This window comes from Eretmochelys imbricata, chromosome 2, assembly GCF_965152235.1.
Source record: "Eretmochelys imbricata isolate rEreImb1 chromosome 2, rEreImb1.hap1, whole genome shotgun sequence".
In the NCBI taxonomy this organism is placed as follows: Eukaryota; Metazoa; Chordata; order Testudines; family Cheloniidae; genus Eretmochelys; species Eretmochelys imbricata.
This window is the reverse complement of record NC_135573.1, coordinates 68875268-68897077: the sequence shown is the minus strand read 5'-3', so window position 1 is coordinate 68897077 and position 21810 is coordinate 68875268. Positions and strand designations below refer to the sequence as shown.

The 21810-nt window shown below is 40.8% G+C and overlaps 1 protein-coding gene across 1 annotated transcript in view; it reads left to right on the top strand.

The window, feature by feature from the left end:
• Positions 1–21810, top strand: part of RP1 (RP1 axonemal microtubule associated) — a 291326-nt gene that overhangs the window by 112472 nt on the left and 157044 nt on the right. The window lies entirely within an intron of this gene.

Below are 21810 nucleotides of genomic sequence, written 5' to 3'. Positions count from 1 at the left end.
TTGCTTACTAAGGGTTTCCCCAGGCCTCTTCTGTCAGAATATTAGATGGCAAGCTCTTTGGGGCAGCATTAGCCTTTATGGTGCTGGGCACATCATTAAAATAATAATTAAGAAAAAGATTAATATTAATAAGAACGCATGAACTTTGGTGACTTAAAATCTGTGGCTTTGTATTTCACAGTTAGGGACTCTGTTTTTAACAAGCCCACCTGAATCCCCATATCACAAAACCTCAAAATTTGGGGGGAGAACTGAGAAATCTGGATCAAATCCTGATATGAATTTTGTGGCATGGGCCCCCTCTCTAACTGACAGCACTGCATCTCTCTCCATTTGCAGTAGTTAGAGTCCTTTGATTTTCTCTGAAGAGCCTGTTTGAAACACTGTCACAGTCTATTGTGGCAAAGTGCCTGATTTTAGAAATAAGCACAAATCTGTTGTGGGGCCTTTCCCAATACTTGCAAAGACTCTTGATCATAAAACTTAATGAATATATTGTTAGTATGACGGTATTGTAGCAAAGTATTAAAATTTGTCTGTTCCTTTCAATTATTAGTGATTTATTGGTAAATGATATTATTCTTTCCATAAAGTGCACATTATATTTTATTGCATTGCACACTGAATTTATAGTGCTCTGTTTATTTGTTAATTTTTCATTTTGGTTGCATTCTGTTTAAATAACTGTATATTCCTATGGGGATGATTCAAAAGAGAAAAGACTCAATCAGCTATTAGTAGATCAGATCTAAGGATATGTCTGCATTGGGAAAAAGGATTAGAAATAGCAGTGAAAACATGGCACGCTGGCTTTTAACTAAGGTTAGCAGCTTGAGTTAACCCTCTGGTTCTCTAACCAGCTAGCTGAGTATTCCTCCAGAATGGGGCAACCCCCAAAACGATATCAATCCAATATACCAGCTCTATGCCACATACTTCCAAGCACTCAGGGACAGCAGATAGGACATGACTTGAGCAGTTCTGTGCTCTGGCTTTCCCTGGTTGCCAAAATGACATTTTAGGTCCCAGGACAGTTGGATACAACTTAGGGCATCCCTGAGGCTCTAACAAGTATAGCCAGCTGAACTATGTCCCCAGCCAAGATCAGGGGATGTAAAGGTGGCATAAAGCTATCTCCTCTAGTTCATAGCTTCATAAATTCCAAGGCTGGAAGGGGTGATTGTGATCATCTAGTCTGACCACCTGTATAACACAAGCCGTAGAACTTCCCTGAAAAAATGCCTAAAGCAGATCTTTTAGAAAAACATCCAGTCTTGATTTCAAAATGGCCAGTGATGGAGAATCCACCACAACCCTTGGTAAATTGTTCTGATGGTTAATTGCCCACTCTGTTAAAAATTATGCCTTATTTACCTAACTGTGTCTAGCCTCAATTTCCAGCCATTGGATCGTGTTATACTGTTCTCTGGACTGAAGAGCCCATTTTCAAATATTTGTTCCCCAAGTAGATTCTTATTGACTGTAATCAGGTCACTCCCTAACTTTCTCTTTGTTAAACTAAATAGATTGAGCTTCTTGAGTCTCTCACTATTATGCATGGTTTCTAATCCTCTAATCATCCTTCTGGTTCTGCTCTGCACCCTCTCCAATTTATCAACATCATTCTTGAATTGTGGACACCAGAACAGGACACAGTATTCCAGCTGCAGTGACACCACGGCCAAATACAGAGGTAAAATAACCTCTTTCCTTCTACTCAAGAGTCTCCTGTGTCGCATTAGCCCTTTTGGCCACAAAGTCATGTGTAGCTGATTATCCACCATGATCCCCAACTCTTTTTCAGAGTCACTTCTTCCCAGGATAGACTACCCCATACTGTAAATATAGCCTACATTCTTTTTTCCTAATGTATACATTTACATTTAGCCATATTAAAACGCATCTTGTTTGCCTGCGCCCAGCTTACCAAGTGATCCAGATTGCTTTGTATCAGTGACCTCTCTTCATTATTTACCACTCCCCCAATTTTTGTGTCATCCACAGACTTTATCAGTGATAATTTTATATTTTATTCCAGATCATTGATAAAAATGTTAACAAGCCAGGGGCCAAAAACTGATCCTTGTGGGACCCCACTAGAAACATACCTGCTCAATGGTGTTTCCCCATTTACAATGACATTTTGAGACAGTTAGCCAGCTTTCAATCCATTTGGTGTGTGCCATGTTAATTTTATATTGTTTGAGTTTTTTAATCAAAAGTTCCAAGTTAAATGTCTTTTAGAAATATAAGTATAATACATCAACACTATTACCTTTATAGCCAAACTTGTAATCTAATTTTAAAAAAACATATCAAGTTAGTTTGACAGGATCTATTTTCCATAAACCCATGATGATTGGCATTAATTATATTACCTTCCTTTAATTCTTTATTAACTGAATCCCATATCAGCTGCTCCATTATCTTGCCCAGGATTGATATCACACTCACAGGTCTATAACTACCAGGTCATTCCATTTACCCTTTTTAAATATTGGCACAACATTAGCTTTCTTCCACTATTCTGGAACTTCTCCAGTGTTCCAAGACTTAATAAAAAACAACATGAATAGTCCAGTGAGCTCCTCAGATAGCTTTTTTAAAACTCAAGGATGTCCTGATTTAAAAATGTCTATCTTTAGTAGCTTCCATTTAACATCTTCCTGAGATGCTAGTGGAATGGAAAGAGTGTTATCATATATGATATGATTATATCATCTGTTCTTTTTCCAAACACAGAACAGAAATATTTAATTAACATTTCTATTTTTTCTATATTATTATGGATAATCCTATCCTTTTATCTAGTAATGGACCAATAACATTGTTAGGTTTCTTTTTGTTCCTAATATACTTAAAACCTCCTCCTTATTGTCCTGAACTCTGCTGGCCTTAGAATGGGGCTTAGAATGTCCTTGCTTCCCTTATCAATTCTCTACAATTCCAAACTTCTGATTTATATTCATTACAATCTAATTCCTTTTCCTTCCATTTGTTATATATTATTATTTATATTTTTTATAGCTTCCTTTACGTCCCCTCTACACAATTTTTAAAAATCAATTTGGCCTTCTTTCTAGATTGTAGGACAGTGGCTTTTTGGGCATCTAGGAAAGTGTTCTTAAACAATTGCCAATTATCATTTACATTTTTCTGATGAAATTCTTGCTCCCAGCTGATTTGGCTCCTAATTGTTTTCAGCTTTATGAAGTTGACCCTTTTACATCACCAACTATATACGTCACTGGGCTGGACTTTATACTGTTTGCACATTATAAATGTGATCAAGCTATGATCACTCGTACTTAAGCTACCATTAATTCTTAGTTCTGTGATCTGTTCCTCTTTATGTGTAAAGACAAGCTCTAATAAAGAATTCTCCCATGTTGGATGCAACATTTTTTGATAGGAAATTATCATCTATAATATTTAGAAATTCCAAGGATGTTTTAGTACTGGCAGCATGATACCTTCAGCATATGACACTCATATTGAAGTGCCCTGTGATCACACCACTTTTTTTCCCTACACATTACAGATAGGTGCATACAAAGCCGGTCGTTCTGTTTCCTAGTGTCATTTGGTGGTTTATAGCATGCAACAGGGTAGCTGACCCATTCAATGAAACTGGATTCAGCTCTCCTGTTCCAGTCCAGGAGCTCCCAGTTGGGTCAATTAAGAGGGCAGAGCAACACCTCAGGGTTATAAGAGACCTGGTGAGAAAGAGACGTAAGGAGTCAGAGCAGACTGAGTCAGACAGGAGAAGGGCAGAAGAAGAGAACTTCCGGAGATGGAAGGTTTTTCCTGGGAGAGGTCTGAAGGCAAGAGGAGCAGCAGAGGGTGATGCTTGCTGGCTCTAAGCTGGAGAGCAGGAGTCAAGGGCCAGAGAGGGTTGAAGGAAGGAGGAGCAGCAGCGGGAGTTAACCACTGGTGCCTCCTTACATGGAGTTACTGGGGACCCAAGAGGGAAACTGAGGCAAGTGGCCAATGGTAAATGGGACAAAATACAACATGGTTTTACAAAAGGTAGATCGTGCCAAACCAACCTGATCTCCTTCTTTGAGAAAGTAACAGATTTTTTAGACAAAGGAAACGCAGTGGATCTAATTTACCTAGATTTTAGTAAGGCATTTGATACCGTGCCACATGGGGAATTATTAGTTAAATTGGATAAGATGGGGATCAATAGGAAAATTGAAAGGTGGATAAGGAATTGGTTAAAGGGGAGACTACAACGGGTCCTACTGAAAGGTGAACTGTCAGGCTGGAGGGAGGTTACCAGTGGAGTTCCTCAAGGATCGGTTTTGGGACCAATCTTATTTAATCTTTTTATTACTGACCTTGGCACAAAAAGTGGGAGTGTGCTAATAAAGTTTGCGGATGATACAAAGCTGGGAGGTGTTGCCAATTTAGAGAAGGACAGGGATACCCTACAGGAGGATCTGGATGACCTTCTAAACTGGAGTAATAGTAATAGGATGAAATTTAATAGTGAGAAGTGTAAGGTCATGCATTTAGGGATTAATAACAAGAATTTTAGTTATAAGCTAGGGACTCATCAATTAGAAGTAATGGAGGAAGAAAAGGACCTTGGAGTATTGGTTGATCATAGGATGACTATGAGCCGCCAATGTGATATGGCTGTGAAAAAAGCTAATGCGATCTTGGGATGCAACAGGAGAGGTATTTCCAATAGGGATAAGGAGGTTTTAGTACCATTATACAAGACACTGGTGAGATCTCAATTGGAATACTGTGTGCAGTTCTGGTCTCCCATGTTTAAGAAGGATGAATTCAAACTGGAACAGATACAGAGAAGGGCTACTAGGATGATCCGAGGAATGGAAAACTTGTCTTATGAAAGGAGACTCAAGGAGCTTGGCTTGTTTAGCCTAACTAAAAGAAGGTTGAGGGGAGATATGATTGCTCTCTATAAATATATCAGAGGGATAAATACCGGAAAGGGAGAGGAATTATTTAAGCTCAGTACCAATGTGGACACAAGAACAAATGAATATAAACTGGCCACTAGGAAATTTAGACTAGAAATTAGACGAAGGTTTTTAACCATCAGAGGAGTGAAGTTTTGGAATAGCCTTCCAAGAAAAGCAGTGGGGGCAAAAGATCTAGCTGGCTTTAAGATTAAACTCAATAAGTTTATGGAGGAGATGGTATGATGGGATAACATGGTTTTGGTAATTAAATATTCATGGTAAATAGGCCCAATGGCCTGTGATGGGCTATTAGATGGGGTGAGATACGAGTTACCCAGGAAAGAATTTTCTGTAGTATCTGGCTGATGAATCTGCCCATATGCTCAGGGTTTAGCTGATCGCCATATTTGGGGTCGGGAAGGAATTTTCCTCCAGGGCAGATTGGAGGAGGCCCTGGAGGTTTTTCGCCTTCCTCTGTAGCGTGGGGCACGGGTCACTTGCCGGAGGATTCTCTGCTCCTTGAAGTCTTTAAACTACGATTTGAGGACTTCAGTAGCACAGATATAGGTGTGAGGTTTTTTTGTAGGAGTGGTGGGTGAAATTCCGTGGCCTGCGTTGTGCAGGAGGTCAGACTAGATGATCATAATGGTCCCTTCTGACCTAAATATCTATGAATCTATTTGCAGGGCTTCCCTGAGACCACAAGGGGGCACCTGGGAGAAGGCCACTTGCTTACATCCCAACTTGTGCTTTATTTGTTAGGACATTGATCTGTCAGCATTCAAGATAATCTTCCAAGTTATCAGTGACTTGGAAATAAATAATGCCATTTTTGACCTGGAGTGCCACTCCTCATCCCCTTTTGCCTGCTCAGTCTTTCCTAAATAAAATAATAGAATCATAGAATATTAGGGTTGGAAGAGACCTCAGGAGATCATCTAGTCCAATCCCCTGCTCAATGCAGGACCAACACCCAGTAAATCATCCCATCCAGGGCTCTGTCAAGCTGGGCCTTAAAAACCTCTAAGGATGGAGATTCCAGCACCTCCCTCGGTAACCCTTTCCAGTGCTTCACTACCCTCCTAGTGAAATAGTGTTTCCTAATATCCAACCTAGACCTCCCCAGCTGCAACTTGAGACCATTGCTCTTTGTTCGCTAATCTGCCACCACTGAGAACAGCCGAGCACCATCTTCTTTGGAACCCCACTTCAGGTAGTTGAAGGCTGCTATCAAATCTCCCCTCACTCTTCTCTTCAGTAGACTAAAATAACCTCAGTTCCCTCAGCCTTTCCTGGTAAGTCATCTGCCCCAGCTCCCTCATCATTTTCTTTGCCCTCTGATGGACTCCCTCCAATTTGTCCACATCCCTTCTGTAGTGAGGGGACCAAAACTGGATGAAATACTGTGGTTGTGGCCTCACCAGTGCCGAGTAGAGGGGAATAATAGATGTAACCACTGATTTTAACATTCCAGTTATGCAAATCATCCCCCCGGGTTTCCATAATACCAACTAGATCGAATTTGTGCTTATAAATGAGCAATTCCATTTCTTCTTGTTTGTTACCCTGGCTCCTAACACTGGTGTATAGGCAATTAAAGAATTTCTTCTTTTCATGTCCTTTGGTTGCTTGATTAATTTTGCTCTCAACATCTTGATTTAGTTTTAAATGAGTTGAGTCCTGAACCAAGCATAGTTTAATCAGTTCCAAGAATCAGACCCACAGAGAGAACAGCATTAAAAAGACCTCATCTAAACCTCTCCTATGAGGTCTCTGGGGAAAAAGAAAACTTAATTTATCCTCAGTACATGAGGTGATTGAATATAGGTCAACCTCCAGCATGAAACACTGTCATGCTTCAGTTTCTCCTGTAGAATAGTTCCCCGACTGGGATTTCAGCCTTCTCTTGCTAGTATGGTAACTTGCAAATGCTTGATTTCAAGTTTCGCTCCTCAGCCAGATCTCTGTGACAACTAAACAATCTTCTTCCTGCCTCTCGTTGGATCACAGCTCTTTACCCAGGCTCAGTGGTTGTTTCAGGACCCCCCACCCCCTGACAGTTCTTTTCCAATCCTCTCCAGGCTGCCTGACTCTGTGTTCCCCTTTTCAAGGCCTGGTCAGTCCTTTTCCCATCTATGCAGAGTTTCAGGTGGCACTGAAGGAGAACCCAGGCCTTCCCTGTCCTCTGGCTGCCAGCCCAGAGACCCAAAGGATGCAATGGTTGTCTTCAGCTTTTGTATCACTTTTCCCTAGCTGGCATTCTATTCTATTCTATTCTATTCTATTCTTATACCTCTCCGTCACTGTAGTATCTGAGTGCCTTCCAGTAATGTGTTAAGTGGCATTACTAACATCTGTCATGTGTGGTTTGTTCTCTCTCTCATTCTCTTCCTGGGGAAGAATTGCATGTGCAGTGTTTTGGTTTGGTAGGATTGTTTCTTTAAATGTGAATGCTGCTTTGTTTTATATTAGAGAAGGCAAGATTGAAGGAGTGTACCTTGTACCTCGAGTGGAAGGTGGTGAGGTTTTTTGAGCGGCCTTCGTTCCCATGGGAGTTCATTCCACAGTCTTGGACCAGCACCTGAGAAAGCTCATAGGCAGAAGGAAACATTGTGATCATCTAATCTGACCTCCTGCACATTGCAGGCCATGGATCCTCACCCACCCGCTGCTGTAATAGATACATAACCTCTGGCTGAGTTACTGAAGCCATCAAATCATGATTTAAAGACTTCAAGTTACAGAGAATTTGCCATTTACACTAGTTTAAATCTGCAAGTGACCCATGCCCTATGCTGCAGAGGAAGGCAAAAAAACCCAACCAACCCCAGAGTCTCTGCCAGTCTGACCTGGGGGAAAATTCCTTCCTGACGCCAAATATGATGATCAGTTAACCCCTGAGCATGTGGGCTAGACCTACCAGCCAGACACCTGGGAAAGAATTCTCTGTAATAACTTGGAGCCCTCCCCATCTAGTGTCCCATCACCAGCCTTTGGAGGTATTGCTGCTAGCAGTTGCAGATCAGCTACATGCCATCGTAGGCAGTCGCATCATACCATCCCCTCCATAAACTTATCAAGCTCAGTGTTGAAGCCAGTTTTTTGCCCCCACTGCTCTCCTTGTAAAGCTGTTCCAGAGCTTCACTTCTCTGGTGGTTAGAAACCTTCATTTAATTTCAAGCCTAAACTTGTTGGTGGCCAGTATATATGCATTTGTTCTTGTGTCCACATTGGTGCTTAACTTTAATAACTCCTCTACTTTCCTGGTATTTATCCCTCTGATGTATTTCTAAAGAGCAATCATATCTCCCCTCTGCCTTCTTTTGGTTATGCTAAACAAGACAAGCTCTTTGTCTCTCCTCTTATAAGTTAGGTTTTCCATTCCATTCCATCATCCTAGTTGCCCTTCTCTGCACCTGTTCCAGTTTGAATTAATCTATCTTAAACATGGGAGACCAGAATTGCACACAGTATTCCAGATGAGGTCTCATTGGTGCCTTGTATAATTGTACTAACACTTCCCTATCTATTGGAAATACCTCGCCTCATGCATCCTTGGACTACATTAGCCTGTTTCACGGCTACGTCACATTGGTGGATCGTAGTTCATCCTGTGATCAACCAATACACCAGGTCTTTCTCCTCCCCTGTCATTTCCACTGATAAGTCCCCAGCATATAGCAAAAAATCTTCTTGTTAGTCCCTAAGTGCATGACCTTGCACTATGACATTGCATCACATTTCTATTACTCCAGTTTTCAAGGTCATCCAGATCTTCTTATACGATATTCTGGTCCTCCTCCATATTGGCACTAGCTCCTAAATTTGTGTCATCCACAAATTTTATTAGCACACTCCCACTTTTTATGCCAAGGTCATTAATAAAAATATTAAAATAATATTAGTCCCAAAACCAATCCCAGAGGAAATTCACTGGTATCCTCCCTCCAGCCTGACAGTTCACCTTTCAGTATGACCCATTGTAGTCTCCCCTTTAATTATCTCCTTATCCACCTTTCAGTTCTCATATTGATCCCCATTTTCTCCAATTTAACTAATAATTTCCCATGTGGACCTGAACTCAACTGCCTTATTGAAATCCAAACAGATTAGATCTACTGCATTTCCTTTGTCTAAAAAAATCAGTTATCTTCTCAAAGAAGGAGATCAGGTGGGTCTGGCACGATCTACCTTTTGTAAAACCACGTTGTATTTCATCCCAATTACCATTTACCTCTATGTCCTCAACTACTTTGTCTTTCAAAATTTGTTCCAAGGCCTTGCATACAACTGAGGTCAAACTCACAAGCCTGTAGTTTCCTGGATAACTTTTTTTCTGTCTCCTGCTTAGACAAACTTCATCTGTGTGGTGGAAAGTTCCATTGTGCCTGGGGAGTGGAGTTGTTGCTTCATCCCAGATCTTTAGGTGGCGATTTAGATATGCTTGGCCCAGGCTGCTGAGCACTTGGAGGACAAAGACCAAGACCTTCAACTTGACTGGATAGTCTACAGGAAGTCCATATGGAGATTGTGCCATGTAGTCCTTATACACAGTAGGTTACAGGGCTGCTACTAACAGGTCAGGCTTCTGTGCCAGATTTGGGCTAGCTACAGAGCTTCCTTCATGTAGAGAGATACAAGAGATGTTGTCTTTAATATACTTTAATGGACTGGTTTTCAACTTTTTCATTTGCAGACCATTTTGGAATTAAAAAATTTCAGACCATTAAAAAATTTCAAATGGAGATGCAGACCTATTTGGAAATCTTAGACATAGTCTTAGACAGGTGTCCGCAGACCACAGGTTGAAAACCACTGCTTTAACACACTTTCAGCTATGGCTTTTACCAGCTCAGGTATGGTATGTTACACATGGTGCCACCTACTGTCTGAACATTGTAATACAGATACATCTTATCTCAACCTTTAAGCTTTTCATTCATATAATTTGCAAATTTTATACTATCATATGATCTTTAAATTTCAATCTGTATCAGTCTAAGTATCTCTAAATCATACTAGTTTTCTAATTATGTAGAAACACATAATTATGTAGAAACACATAACTTGGTCATCTTTCTGTCCATTAGCTGCAACAATTATCTCTGGTCAGTTTGGAACCTTTGAGTCATCATCGTCTTGTTCTCCATCCTACATCTGTAGAGTTTGCTCTGTTGATTGTTCTTTCTGAGGAATAAACTGTAGATGTCAATGCTTTCTTCTGAACTCTCCACTGTTGGTCTTGATCACATGATATGGGCAATGAATTCTTTTTCTTTACAACAGCTGGGTTCTCCTTTTTCTTCATCCAGTTTGACACAAACATAGTCATCAGGTTCTAGATCTGGCAGTTCTCTAACTGAGTGATGTCTGTTATAAAAGTGTTCATAAGCTTTTTTTTGTCTTTTTTGTCTGATTTGGCTACTCTCTTCATGACTGGCCACTTTGGAGACAGCTACGTTTCCAAAGTTGGAGCAGTAGTTCTGAGCTGTCTTCCTATCAGGATTTATGCTGGACTATATCCAGTAGCCACTATCCATGCTGATGTGTAGCTCAGAAGAGCAAGGAATGGATCTTCCTGCTGTAGGAGTTCCTTGGCTGTCTGTACAGCTCTCTCATCCTCTCCATTCGTTTGTGGATAATGTGGACTGCTAGTAATATGATCAAAATCATATTTTGTTTGGAATGACTTAAATTCCATTGTGGAGTCTGCATACCTGGAAAAATAGCCCACAATGACCAGGTAATGATGTCCTCTGAATTCACACAAATCTGCAGCTAGTTTCTTCCAATGTCTGTCTGGTAAAGGCATTGCTATCAAAGGTTCTTTGTGTTGTGTTGGTCTGTTAGTTCTGCAATGTTCTCCTGCAGATACTTTATTCTTTATGTCCTTGGTGATGCCCATCCACCACACTGACTGGTTGGCCCATTCATTGCATTTAATTAGTCCTGGGAGTCCTTCAGGAATGGAGGTTTAGGATTCTCCTCTCACTGTGTTTGGAATAATGATGCAGTTGCCTGTAGTTATGAGTCCATTTGACTCATTTAATTGTCCACATACCACAAAGTAATCTCTTGTCACTTCCTTAGTATCCTCTGGATACTTGGACCAGCTGGCCCTAATGTAAATTAGAACTTTTAAAAGTTGCATTTCTGTGGGGGTTACTTGTTGTAGGTGGTGTAGTCTCTTTTCGGACACTGATCTGTATGCCTCCACAGCATCCATGTAAGCTACATCATCTTGGAGCTCACGGGTAGTTGAGTGTGTTGCTGAGCTCCATGACAGAGTTTCTGCTACTATTAGATTTTTTCCAGGAACATATTTAGCAGTTGGGTTAAATCTCGTTAACCTCATCAAAAGATATTGGCATCTCACCAGTGCTTGCCCCAGGTCTTTTCCATTGATTAGGGTTACAAATGGTTTATGGCCTGTTACCTGTGTAAATGAATCCAGTCTACACAGGTATCTGTACAAGTTCTCATATGCCCATGTTCTTGCCAGGCACTCCTTTTCAATCTGTGCGTATAATTTTTCTGCATCTGTGAGTGTGCAAGAGCAAAATGCAACAGACTTCCACTCAGATCCAGTGTACCAATTGGCCATAGCCACTTACATCCACATAGGCCATGGTGGGTTTGTTCGCATCATAGTACTTGAGAATTGGAGCCACTGAGATAATTACTCTTACCTTTTTTGAAGGCAATTTCTTGATTTGGCTCCCTAGCCAAGATGTGTTGGACTTTAACACTTCTCTGAGTGGTTTTGTGACTATAGAAAGATCTTGTAGGTATCAACCAAAGTAATTTATCATCTGTAGTACGTGTCTCAGTTTTGGTAGATTTGTTTGCTGCAGTCAATTCTTGAATTGCTTTTATTTTTTCAGGGCGAGGACTGATTCCATCTTTGTTTATTGTCTGTCCCAAAAACTTGATGCACATTTCCTTGTTTAGCTTTAGTCTGGACTGACTGGTTATGCTTAGAACTTTGTTGAGGGTTTTGGTGTGTTCTTCCATCAATGACTCATATATCAAAATATCGTCTCTGAAAACTAAACTCCATTTGTGTTCATTAACAGTTCTCCCATCTTTCTTTGGAAAATTTCAGGTGCACTGGTAATCCCAAAAGGTAATCTTTGAAAGCAAAATCTTCCTAAGTGTGTGTTAAATGTAGTCAATTTAGCACTCTCTTTGGTACCAGAATGCTCTCAAGGCATCCAATGTGGTGTATACTGTAGCTCTTTTCATGTTGGGGAGGAATTTATCCAGTGTTGGGAAGATATATTTTTCTTTCTCAGCTGTTTCATTAGGTCTTTTAAGATTCATGCAGACCTGTATTTTTCCGTTTTTCATTATAACCAGTACCATGTTGTTGACTCAGACATTTTCTCAATTATGCCAATAATTGGCATAATCTGTTCCTTTCTCTTTAACTCAGCATCCACTTTATGAAGCAAAGGGATAGGAATCCTGCAAGTTCTATTGCCTGTTAAGGTTATTTGTACTGGATCTCCTTTAAAAAGTCCAATGTCACCAAATATTCCATTTGATTTCTTCCACTACTCTCACTAGGCCAATCATGGCTACTACTCTGTGGCTGAGAATGTTGTTGGTTTTTGATCCTTTGATCACATACACTCTGAATGCAAAGCTTTTGTCTTTGTAATTAGTTCCTGCAGTGAACTGGCCCATACAGTTCAGAATACTTCCGGGGATAGTTGGGACTGTGTCAGGTGACTTCAGCTCTGGAAGGGGTTGAAGGTGATTATATGTCAGTTCTGATATGTCTGTCAGCTCCTGAGTCAATTTTAAAGTCAATAGACTTTCCATGAATATTCAGTTTAACTCTCCAGGCAGGCTCTCTGTCATCCCATGTGATAAATCCCAGAAACAATGGTTCTTGATTATCTGCAGTAGTCAGTAGTACCCTGACTGCTTTAGTGCGGCAAATAGCTACAAAATGTCCATATTTTATGTGCTTACTACTTCTTGCACCTTTGGCTCAACACTCATCTCATGAGCTATGAATTTTTACACTTCTTGTGTATTTAGTCTGAAAGGTTTTGCTGTTAGCCTGGGACTTGTCCCTCAATGTCTCAGGGGTTTTATTATAATTACTTTTAGCAATCATGCTGTATCTATTTACTGCTTCTAAGCTAGTTTCTGTTTTTTCAGGTTTTTCAAGTTGCTCTGGCCTTTTCTTTTGCTGCTTCAGTAGCTCAGTCTCGTTTGTTATCTGGGTAGCTGTGTTAGGTTAAACCTGTCTTTAATTTTAGCTGCTTTGAAAGACTTTTGTCTGTAAACCCAATAACCAGTCTATCTCTCATATTTTCAAATTTTATAGTCCCAAAATCACAGTTCTTATAAAAGCTTCAACAGATTCCCCTGGTTCTTGAATTCTCTGTGAAAGCATGCCCTTTCATAAACCACATTTCTCTGATGTATGAAGTATGTATCAAACATCGCCAGAACTCCTCCACAGTTACCTTTGCAATTGTCGTCAGTAAAGGCAAAGGATTTAAAGATATGCTCTACCTGCTTCCCCATAGCATGAAAATTAAATACAATACCAGTATTTCTTCAGGTTTCAGAGTAACAGCCGTGTTAGTCTGTATTCGCAAAAAGAAAAGGAGTACTTGTGGCACCTTAGAGACTAACCAATTTATTTGAGCATGAGCTTTCGTGAGCTACAGCTCACTTCATCAGATGCATACCGTGGAAACTGCAGCAGACTTTATATATACACAGAGAATATGAAACAATACCTCCTCCCACCCCACTGTCCTGCTGGTAATAGCTTATCCTGATGGAGTTCAATAGACATGCAAAATGCTACTTCCAGTCTGTCCATTCTGAAGGTCTGTCAAAGTGAAGGTCTCTGGAGCATTGAAGAGGGGCACATTGATGAGATTGATTCTACAACCTTTGTTGCTTTTTTCTTTTCTTTGGTTTGCAACCTTTGTTGCTGTCCCCTTCTGTTTCTGTTCTCCTCTGGCACTAGTTAGGCTACCTTTACTTCTGACTCCATGTCATGCACTCCTTGTGCATGGTAGGTTGCAGGGCTATTACTAGCAGGTCAGGCTTCTGTACCAGATTTGGACTGGCTACAGATCTTCCATCATGGAGAGAGGTACAAGAGATGTGTTGTCTTTGAGATACTTTAATGCACTTACAGGTATGGCTGTTAACCAGCTCAGGTAAGGTATCTTACACATGTTATAATACAGTTTAGCATTCCATCACAGAGTGGAAGACAGTTTTGATGTACTTGTGATAGCCTTTGTTGCTGAGGAGACACACGGCAGTGTTCTGTGGTAGCTGGAGTTTCCTAAGGGCTGATGGCTTCATGTCCAGATATATTGCATTGCTGTAGTCAAGATGGGACATGACAAAGGCATGTATAACTGAGGCCAGGATGGGATGGAGTCTCCAAGCGAACTGGAGATAATAGAGAGCATTACTTGCAGATGCTGCTATGTGAGAGCTTAGTATCAGTGAGGAATCCAGGAGTACTCCCAAATTTATGGACTGAATTGACCAAGTGTGTGTGTGTGAGTGTGCTTTCAACCAAAGGTGATTGAAGAGTTTGCAGCCAAGGTGCAAAATATATTTCTCTGACCACCAACATCACCTCTACTTTCTCAAGTTCAGCTTCAACCAGCTGTTCTTGAGCCACAAGATGATCTTGTTCAAGCATTTGGCTATGTTGATGGTCATGGCATGGTCGTATGTGCTGAAAGAATAGGTAGAGTGGTGTGTGTTATCCTACCTGGCCTGACCCCTTCTAGGCTTCTGTACAGCCTATCTTATCTGCTCTTTCCGGTAAGGTCCTCTCAGACAATGTTCACAGGCCATCTGCTTAGCCACTGTAGAGAGCCCCAATCCTGCTATTCCCACATATTGACCTCCATCTGCTTCTTCCAGAATCACCTCATGATCCTTTAGTCCCCTTCCTGGTGATATACTCCTTCCAGTGAACCCATTTCATCTGAAGACTCCCAGGCCCACTTGGGGAAATCTACTTCCCAGAATTCCCAAACACTAGCCTTAAGGGACAACATCCCCATAACTGGTGTGCTGGGGCTGAACGTCTGCCCAATGACCAATATCATAGTATTGGATACCAAACTAATTCCCTGGCTACCCCCTTCAGTATCAGCATGGCTCATTGTAGTTTAAAATCAAAACAGTAATTCCAGTAGTGTCATTCTTGAGACAACTTTCTTCTATTGGCTGTACTTGGAGGAATCAAAATGCCTGCCCTTGCCATAACCAATGTGTAGTGGGTACTAGAGAGACACCCTTTCTAGTTTGTTGGATAACAAATAGTGTCTGTGCATTTCTGGTGGATAGAGATCTGGATATTGATAGCCTATACACGGAGCAAGTGAATGGGAGTTCTCTTGGATTAATGACAGGCTGGATAGAGGATGGGAGGGCAGCTAGAGGAAACCAGACCATGCTTAAATGTGCTGCTGCAGTATGGTGACAGTTATTCTAAGTATCTGTTATCTGACCTAATTTTAGGAACAAGATTTGTATGAACATGGAAAATTTTACAGATTGATCTCTATGTGATGATTCAGCCCATTCCTCATATGTCCATATTACCTTCTGCTCAGAGACCCCTGAGTCTCTCTGGGAGTACCAGCAACATGTCCTAATTCTAAGATTAATGTGTATCTATGCCAAGTTCATTAGCCACAATTCAAGAATCTGGCTGAGTTCAGACATGGAAAATACAAGTATCAGCCGGACCCTGGGTACTCTGCCGGTACAGTAGTTATAATATTTCTGGCATTGCATACCAGCTGCATGCTCACAATGTGGAAATGTTTTCTATTCCCATAGATTTCTTCATTATCTGCAGAAGGTAAATTAGCACAGTCAATGATTTCTATTACTTTTGGGAATCCAGCCATTACATATGACTTCTCTGCCATTCTGTTGATGATGTAGCCTTATGGGAAATTCATCAGCTGCCTGTCGAGCATAAACTCTATTAGTTGTGTTAGGCACTGGGACTTCAGGGGAGTTATACAAAGGATGAATTTGTCTTGGAGTGTTGACTCATCTGAATGTTGTCCTGTGCTAACTCTTTGCAAAATGCCTGTATTTAATTACAGCATACTTTCTGTAGTCTTATCCTTCTCCCCACCAGATCTGAGAGGCTGAACATGGCTCTCCTATCCAAAAGGAATCTTCATGTGCACTGACTATCCATCCTTATATTGAAGTACCTTGCTACTGAACAAGTTCCTGTTGAAATGAGAGTTAGTTAATTTTGCTTTCAGTTCCTTAAATGTTATGGAATCAGTTCTGCCCTCAGCTACATGAGAACAGGTCCAAGTGACTTCAGTGAGAATACTACTTGTGTACTAGTAACCATGTAGATCTTTTTGAAACATAAAAGGTATAGTATTTGATAAATAACGTCCTTGCATCCTCTTAGGATAGGTTAACCTTTATTCATAAAGTAAGGTCTCAGGTAAGGTTTAGGATCAAGTTTTCAGGTATAAGCAATCTCAGTAAGTTTCACTATCAAAAATATAGGGCCAAAGCTGCTTACACTGAGCCAATGGCAAAGCTTCCATTGACTTCAGTGGGAACAGAATTTGGTCCAAGAGTAATACAAGTCACTAACAAGAGAAATGTGCATTTGTATGGAATAAAAATGAATTATGTATGCAGACTATGTATTTGCATGCATCCATTAGCCATTTGCATGTGTATTATATTGTAGGTGCAAATGAGGCACTTATATTTGAAAATTTGGCCATTTGGAGCTGTGCAGAAGTACTGTCCATCATTTCCATGCATAGTACATAGTTGTATTAAAAATATTGTTAAAATGTAAAGAATGTTGACTGATGGATTAGTAAATGCACTTATTACATGTAACACTGAAGAAAAATATTATAAAGAGAATGGATTTCTATTGTCATTGCATTGACAGCGATGTTGTTAAGGTTTGTAAGTGCTGACACTATGTCTTGCAGGAGCAGTGACTGCATAAGGTTAAACTTCCTGTCACCTTCAGCACTCATCACCCAGTTTGGCACAAATCTACACAATTGGCAGTCTATGCTTAAGAATGTTTCAAAATTGAAATAAATAAATGAGCTGTAGATAAAGACTTAGATGCTTTGACACTACTCTATGAGGGGAGATTCCATGGCACCTGTTATGGTAACTACTGATAGACAATCCCTACAAAGTTTGGAGGATCTGATTGGTTCAGAATATTTAGCCCAGAAATTGGAACCTCTAACCCCAGATCTGAGAACCCTTGATCTTTGTGAAAGTTTAGCTCTTGATCCAGATCCATACTTGGCTATTATGGGCCACACCAAAATTCCAGATACATACAAACAAACAAAAATCCGTACTTACTAAATGGTGGGGGAATTTTGCTCTAGATCCAAATGCAAACTCTACTAGAATCCAGCCTGGAGATTTCACAGAAAGAGAGGGCATGCAATCACATTTTTAGTACTGTTTAACCAAGTGACTTTTGAACCTCTATGATGATTTGGTTCTGCTTTTGGGTGAAAAGTTCTTATAGCTCAGTCATTTTGCCAACCCTACTTCCTAAATCACCAAATGCCAGGCCACTGGCGTCAACAGGGGTTCTATGCACATGTCAGAGGGAGAGTAGAAACCTGTATATGATGTCACATTATCCCTGAGCAATAACACCTGCTTTGCAGAAGTCAAATGGGAGAGCAACCGTCCATTATTCCTATTCTGTCATTCAAACTATGTGAAAATCAGACTTGGCCCCAATGAAATTCAAACAAGCTGCATATTTAATATTAACAGATAAGAATACCTTACACTGTGCCTTTCCCCTGAGAATCTCAAAGTGCATGAAGGAAGTGTCACAGTATCCGTGTGAGGTTGGTAAGTATTATTAGCCTGCTTGGTTGGGAAACCAAGGCATGACGGGCTGTGAATCATTGCTCAAAAAGTCTGGAACAGAACTAGGAATAGAATCCTGGGTGTCTAGCTCCCAATCTTTTGCTTTAACCACAAGACCCATCCTTTCTGCTCCCTGAGACCTTTTGTTGCAGCTATGCCAGAAAGACAAGCGCCACATAAAACTGACTGTTACTTTTGCAGCCATTGTACCATAATAGAAAGAGACTAGAAGAGTTTTTGTGAGCATTTTAGTTACTAGGGAAACAAGTCAACTTTACTCTACAACAACTTACAAAATGTTCTGGGTGTGGAAGTAGATTTGTAAATGCCAGTTTGCATTTGATTCGTGCAGTAGTTCAAGATGATTTAGTCAACCTTGGAAATGAAGGAACAACTTCAAGATGCAGTCCTTAAGATGGAAAAAAACCAATTGTTAGCAGTACAGTGTGATTGTGAGAGCATTTTTATCTGCATTGCACCGCAAGAGCTAAATCTGACATATGTTTGACAGCATTCCAGTTGGCAAACAGCAACATTTTAGTAAGTCAGTACCGCTGTGAGACCGATGTGAGATCTGATCTGACAGCAAGATAAATTGATCCCACCCCAAACTACAACAACAGATGGACTAAACTTGTAAAGTTTTTGTATGTCCTTTCAGAACATCATACATAACCTGATTTTTGGTCTGTCATTAGCATTCCTGCCTTAGTTTCCAGAAAAAAAATTAACATGAATTTCTTGGCACAAGAATGCACTATAATAATCCACTCATTGAATGTGGAAAGAATATTAAGCACATTTTTAAAGTGACAATGCTCTATACTTTACATGAATTTTACTCTTTAACAAACCTTTCAATTTTAAAAACTTGATTTTAGATATATTCTGTGCATGTTTATTAGGTCCTGCATGCAAAAATTCCAACACCTCCGCTCCAGTCCTTTCTGAATAGATCGGATAGAGATGTCCTCTGCTGTTTTGTCAAGTCATCTGCATTTGTTTGCTTTTTAACTCTACAGGTCAAATTCACAGTTGGCATCCATGGATGCAATTTGACTTCAGTGAAGTTGTGCCCCCTTATGTTTCACTCTGAATGTCAGGGAGTTCTGCAAGTACTATAAAAGCACAGAAAAAGGAGTGCTGGAACAATTTTTATAATTGCTGAAAGCAATTGAACAAAACTGTAGACGCTGTGTATCACTTCAAGCCCGGGGATGTGGTAGCACCCCGAGCACCTCTACTTCCAGCACATATAAGCAGAAACATTAATCTGAGTAGCTAAACAGAACTTTAGTGGAAACAGACTGAAATAGTCACTTCCAGGATCTTCACCTCGTGCTTTTGACAGCCCTGGGCTCTCCTTTCTGCATAGAGCTCTTCCCAACATTCATTTGACTTGAACCACCTTTTCATCTTGTCTGTCTGACTGTTCAGATGCTTACCCAGTAATGGGGAAGAGTCCACTCCCCCCATCAAGATGAAGGCCCCATCATTCCCCTGCTCCCTTACTGGTCTCTGTTTCACACTGGCCCTTTTTCTTTTCCTTGGTCAGCTTTCCTGTGCTGTCCCCACCCATTCTCCCCAATCCTCCCTACCCCATTGTGCTATTGGTCTGCCCAAATGGAATCACAGTATACAGCTTCCCACAGTGGTCCAGTTTGGAATGCTGTCTCCCACGTTAACCTTGCCTTTGAACAAAACACTCAATTTGACATTGATTCTGGGATATTAATAGCACTACAAATAAAATTAAACATCAGTGACAAAGGCATGGCTTCATTCTTCTGTGGCACTACACAAAGATAGCAATAATAGCTATTGCAGACTTTCTCAATAACAGTTCCAACTGGTTAACAGTCAGTTCGCTGCTTCAGTTGTTCAAAAAAAAAATATCAGGGATGGGCTGTTTAGTGGTTTGGTATCAGTGACTCCAACTCCAGAGGCACCTCCAGTGAGAAGAATGAGAGTCATGGGAGTATCATGTTTAGAGATGGAACTCACACCTGCCTCAGAGCTTGATGCAGGAGATGAGCCAGAGTTCAAGCCTGGTATGGGAGCTGTAGGATTGAAACTGTTTTATTCCCTCTAACAATATTGCACCACAGATAACAGGCATTGCCCAGTGCTTAAACTGATCTCAAAAAAGTGCTAGGTCTGTCTCTGACTAACAATGCAATTTACATACTTCACAACAAAATGTCGGAGCTCAGACACTTTGTTAAATATGTTTATAATACTCCCTCACCTTACGAGTCTAAAGTTTAGAGGCTGGATGACAGGTTTGCAACCTTGTTAGACCCAGCTCACTTTATACCCTGCACTTCCTTCATGCCAGATTGTGTGATCTTTGCCTGCTGCCATCCACTGGCTCTCAGTATCAGCACCATACCCCATATCTCTGTCAGTTTTGGCCACCCACTTTCAAATGCCTTAAATCTCTGCTGCAGGTAACACCTTTGGTTAAACATATGATGCTAATGTGGGCACACTGCTAACTTCAGCCGCATATATAGATTTAGTGTCATACATAATGCCATCGCTGCACATGTCAGAATGTCCGAGAAGCCATACATGCCTTTAAGTGTGCCTGGCTTGGCTCTGTAATACAAGAGAGGTGGAAGAGGATTCAGGAATCTTTACCCCATCCATGAGCCCCAGAGCTGAGTCCAGGCACAACTGTAGTCCTTGTGCCCAGGAAGCACCAGGGTATGCCAGCCTAGTGTCACTGACAGTGCAAAGCTTTCAAGAGGGAGAGGGAAAGGGACATGACCCTATTCCGCCCAGATCCTAAGAGCTGGACCCATGTAGGGAGGAAGCACAACCTGCATCCTGTGAAGAGATGGTGAAGTGGCAACCATCCCCATTGTGCTCCTGGAGGGCATTATGTCTGCTTGATGAATAATGCTTCTAGGAGTGCTGGGGTAGGACCATTACACAGTCCTCTGTAGTGCTGGCTGTGCCTTTAAGATAAAATGTAGCCCTCATCATTTTTAGTGATGCTGACTAATAGGATCATGTTTATCTTAACTAGTTTGCCCTAACCAGCCTTTATGCTGAACACTATCAGTTTGGTATGACAGGGAAAGAAAACCAGGTATTTTTCTGTCAGACTGTTCTCTGTGATTTTTCTCCATATCAACAGCTGTCAAAGTCATCACAGAAGATAAGAGACTATAAAGTGCTTAACCCTGCTTTTGTGTTTAGGTTGCTGCCTTCTGCATTGCTCAGCAAACTTCTCCTGCAGCCACAGACAAAGTGGCTCTTATTTCAATATTGCAATATTCTGTGAGGCATAATGGTTGTGTTTTACTGTTTAAATTCTCTACATTGTGGGTGTCAGCACTTGCAGAAACAGCTAATGCCTGACACCAACGCACATAAAAATAAAAAATTAAGATAGAAGGGTCCACTGAAGACTGATGAGTTGTAGAAATAGTTAAAAATGCCCTGCCGACAAAGTGCCTTGCAAAATGTACCTGCTGATGCAGCAGTGATAGGAAAATGCCTTTTTATTTAAATATTTATTTAGTTTTATTTTGAAAAAGAAACTTTGAATCCTCAGCCACAAAAAGAGATGGTTTCTGGAGGTCTAAAAAATGGACCAGATTGTCCAATCCCCTTATTCATTCTGAAAATATCATAGACCACTGTAGTCAATTAACTTACTTATGCAGTTAGGTACCATGACAATCAAGGTCTTTCTTCCTCTTTGGGGTTCAGACCCCCTATTCTCCCCTTGGGGTGTCTGGACCCTGATTGTCACAGATACTGCTTGACATGTTTTACCACTCTCACAGTCTCATGCAGTATGGAGTAAGGGCTCATTTTCCAAGAGGCACAAACCCACGGCCACATATTAATTGTGTGCTCAATTTATAAGCACAGTTATCAATACAAGATGAACTAATACAAGGAAATGTTATAACAGACTCTCTTTCTGTTTTTGCTGTTC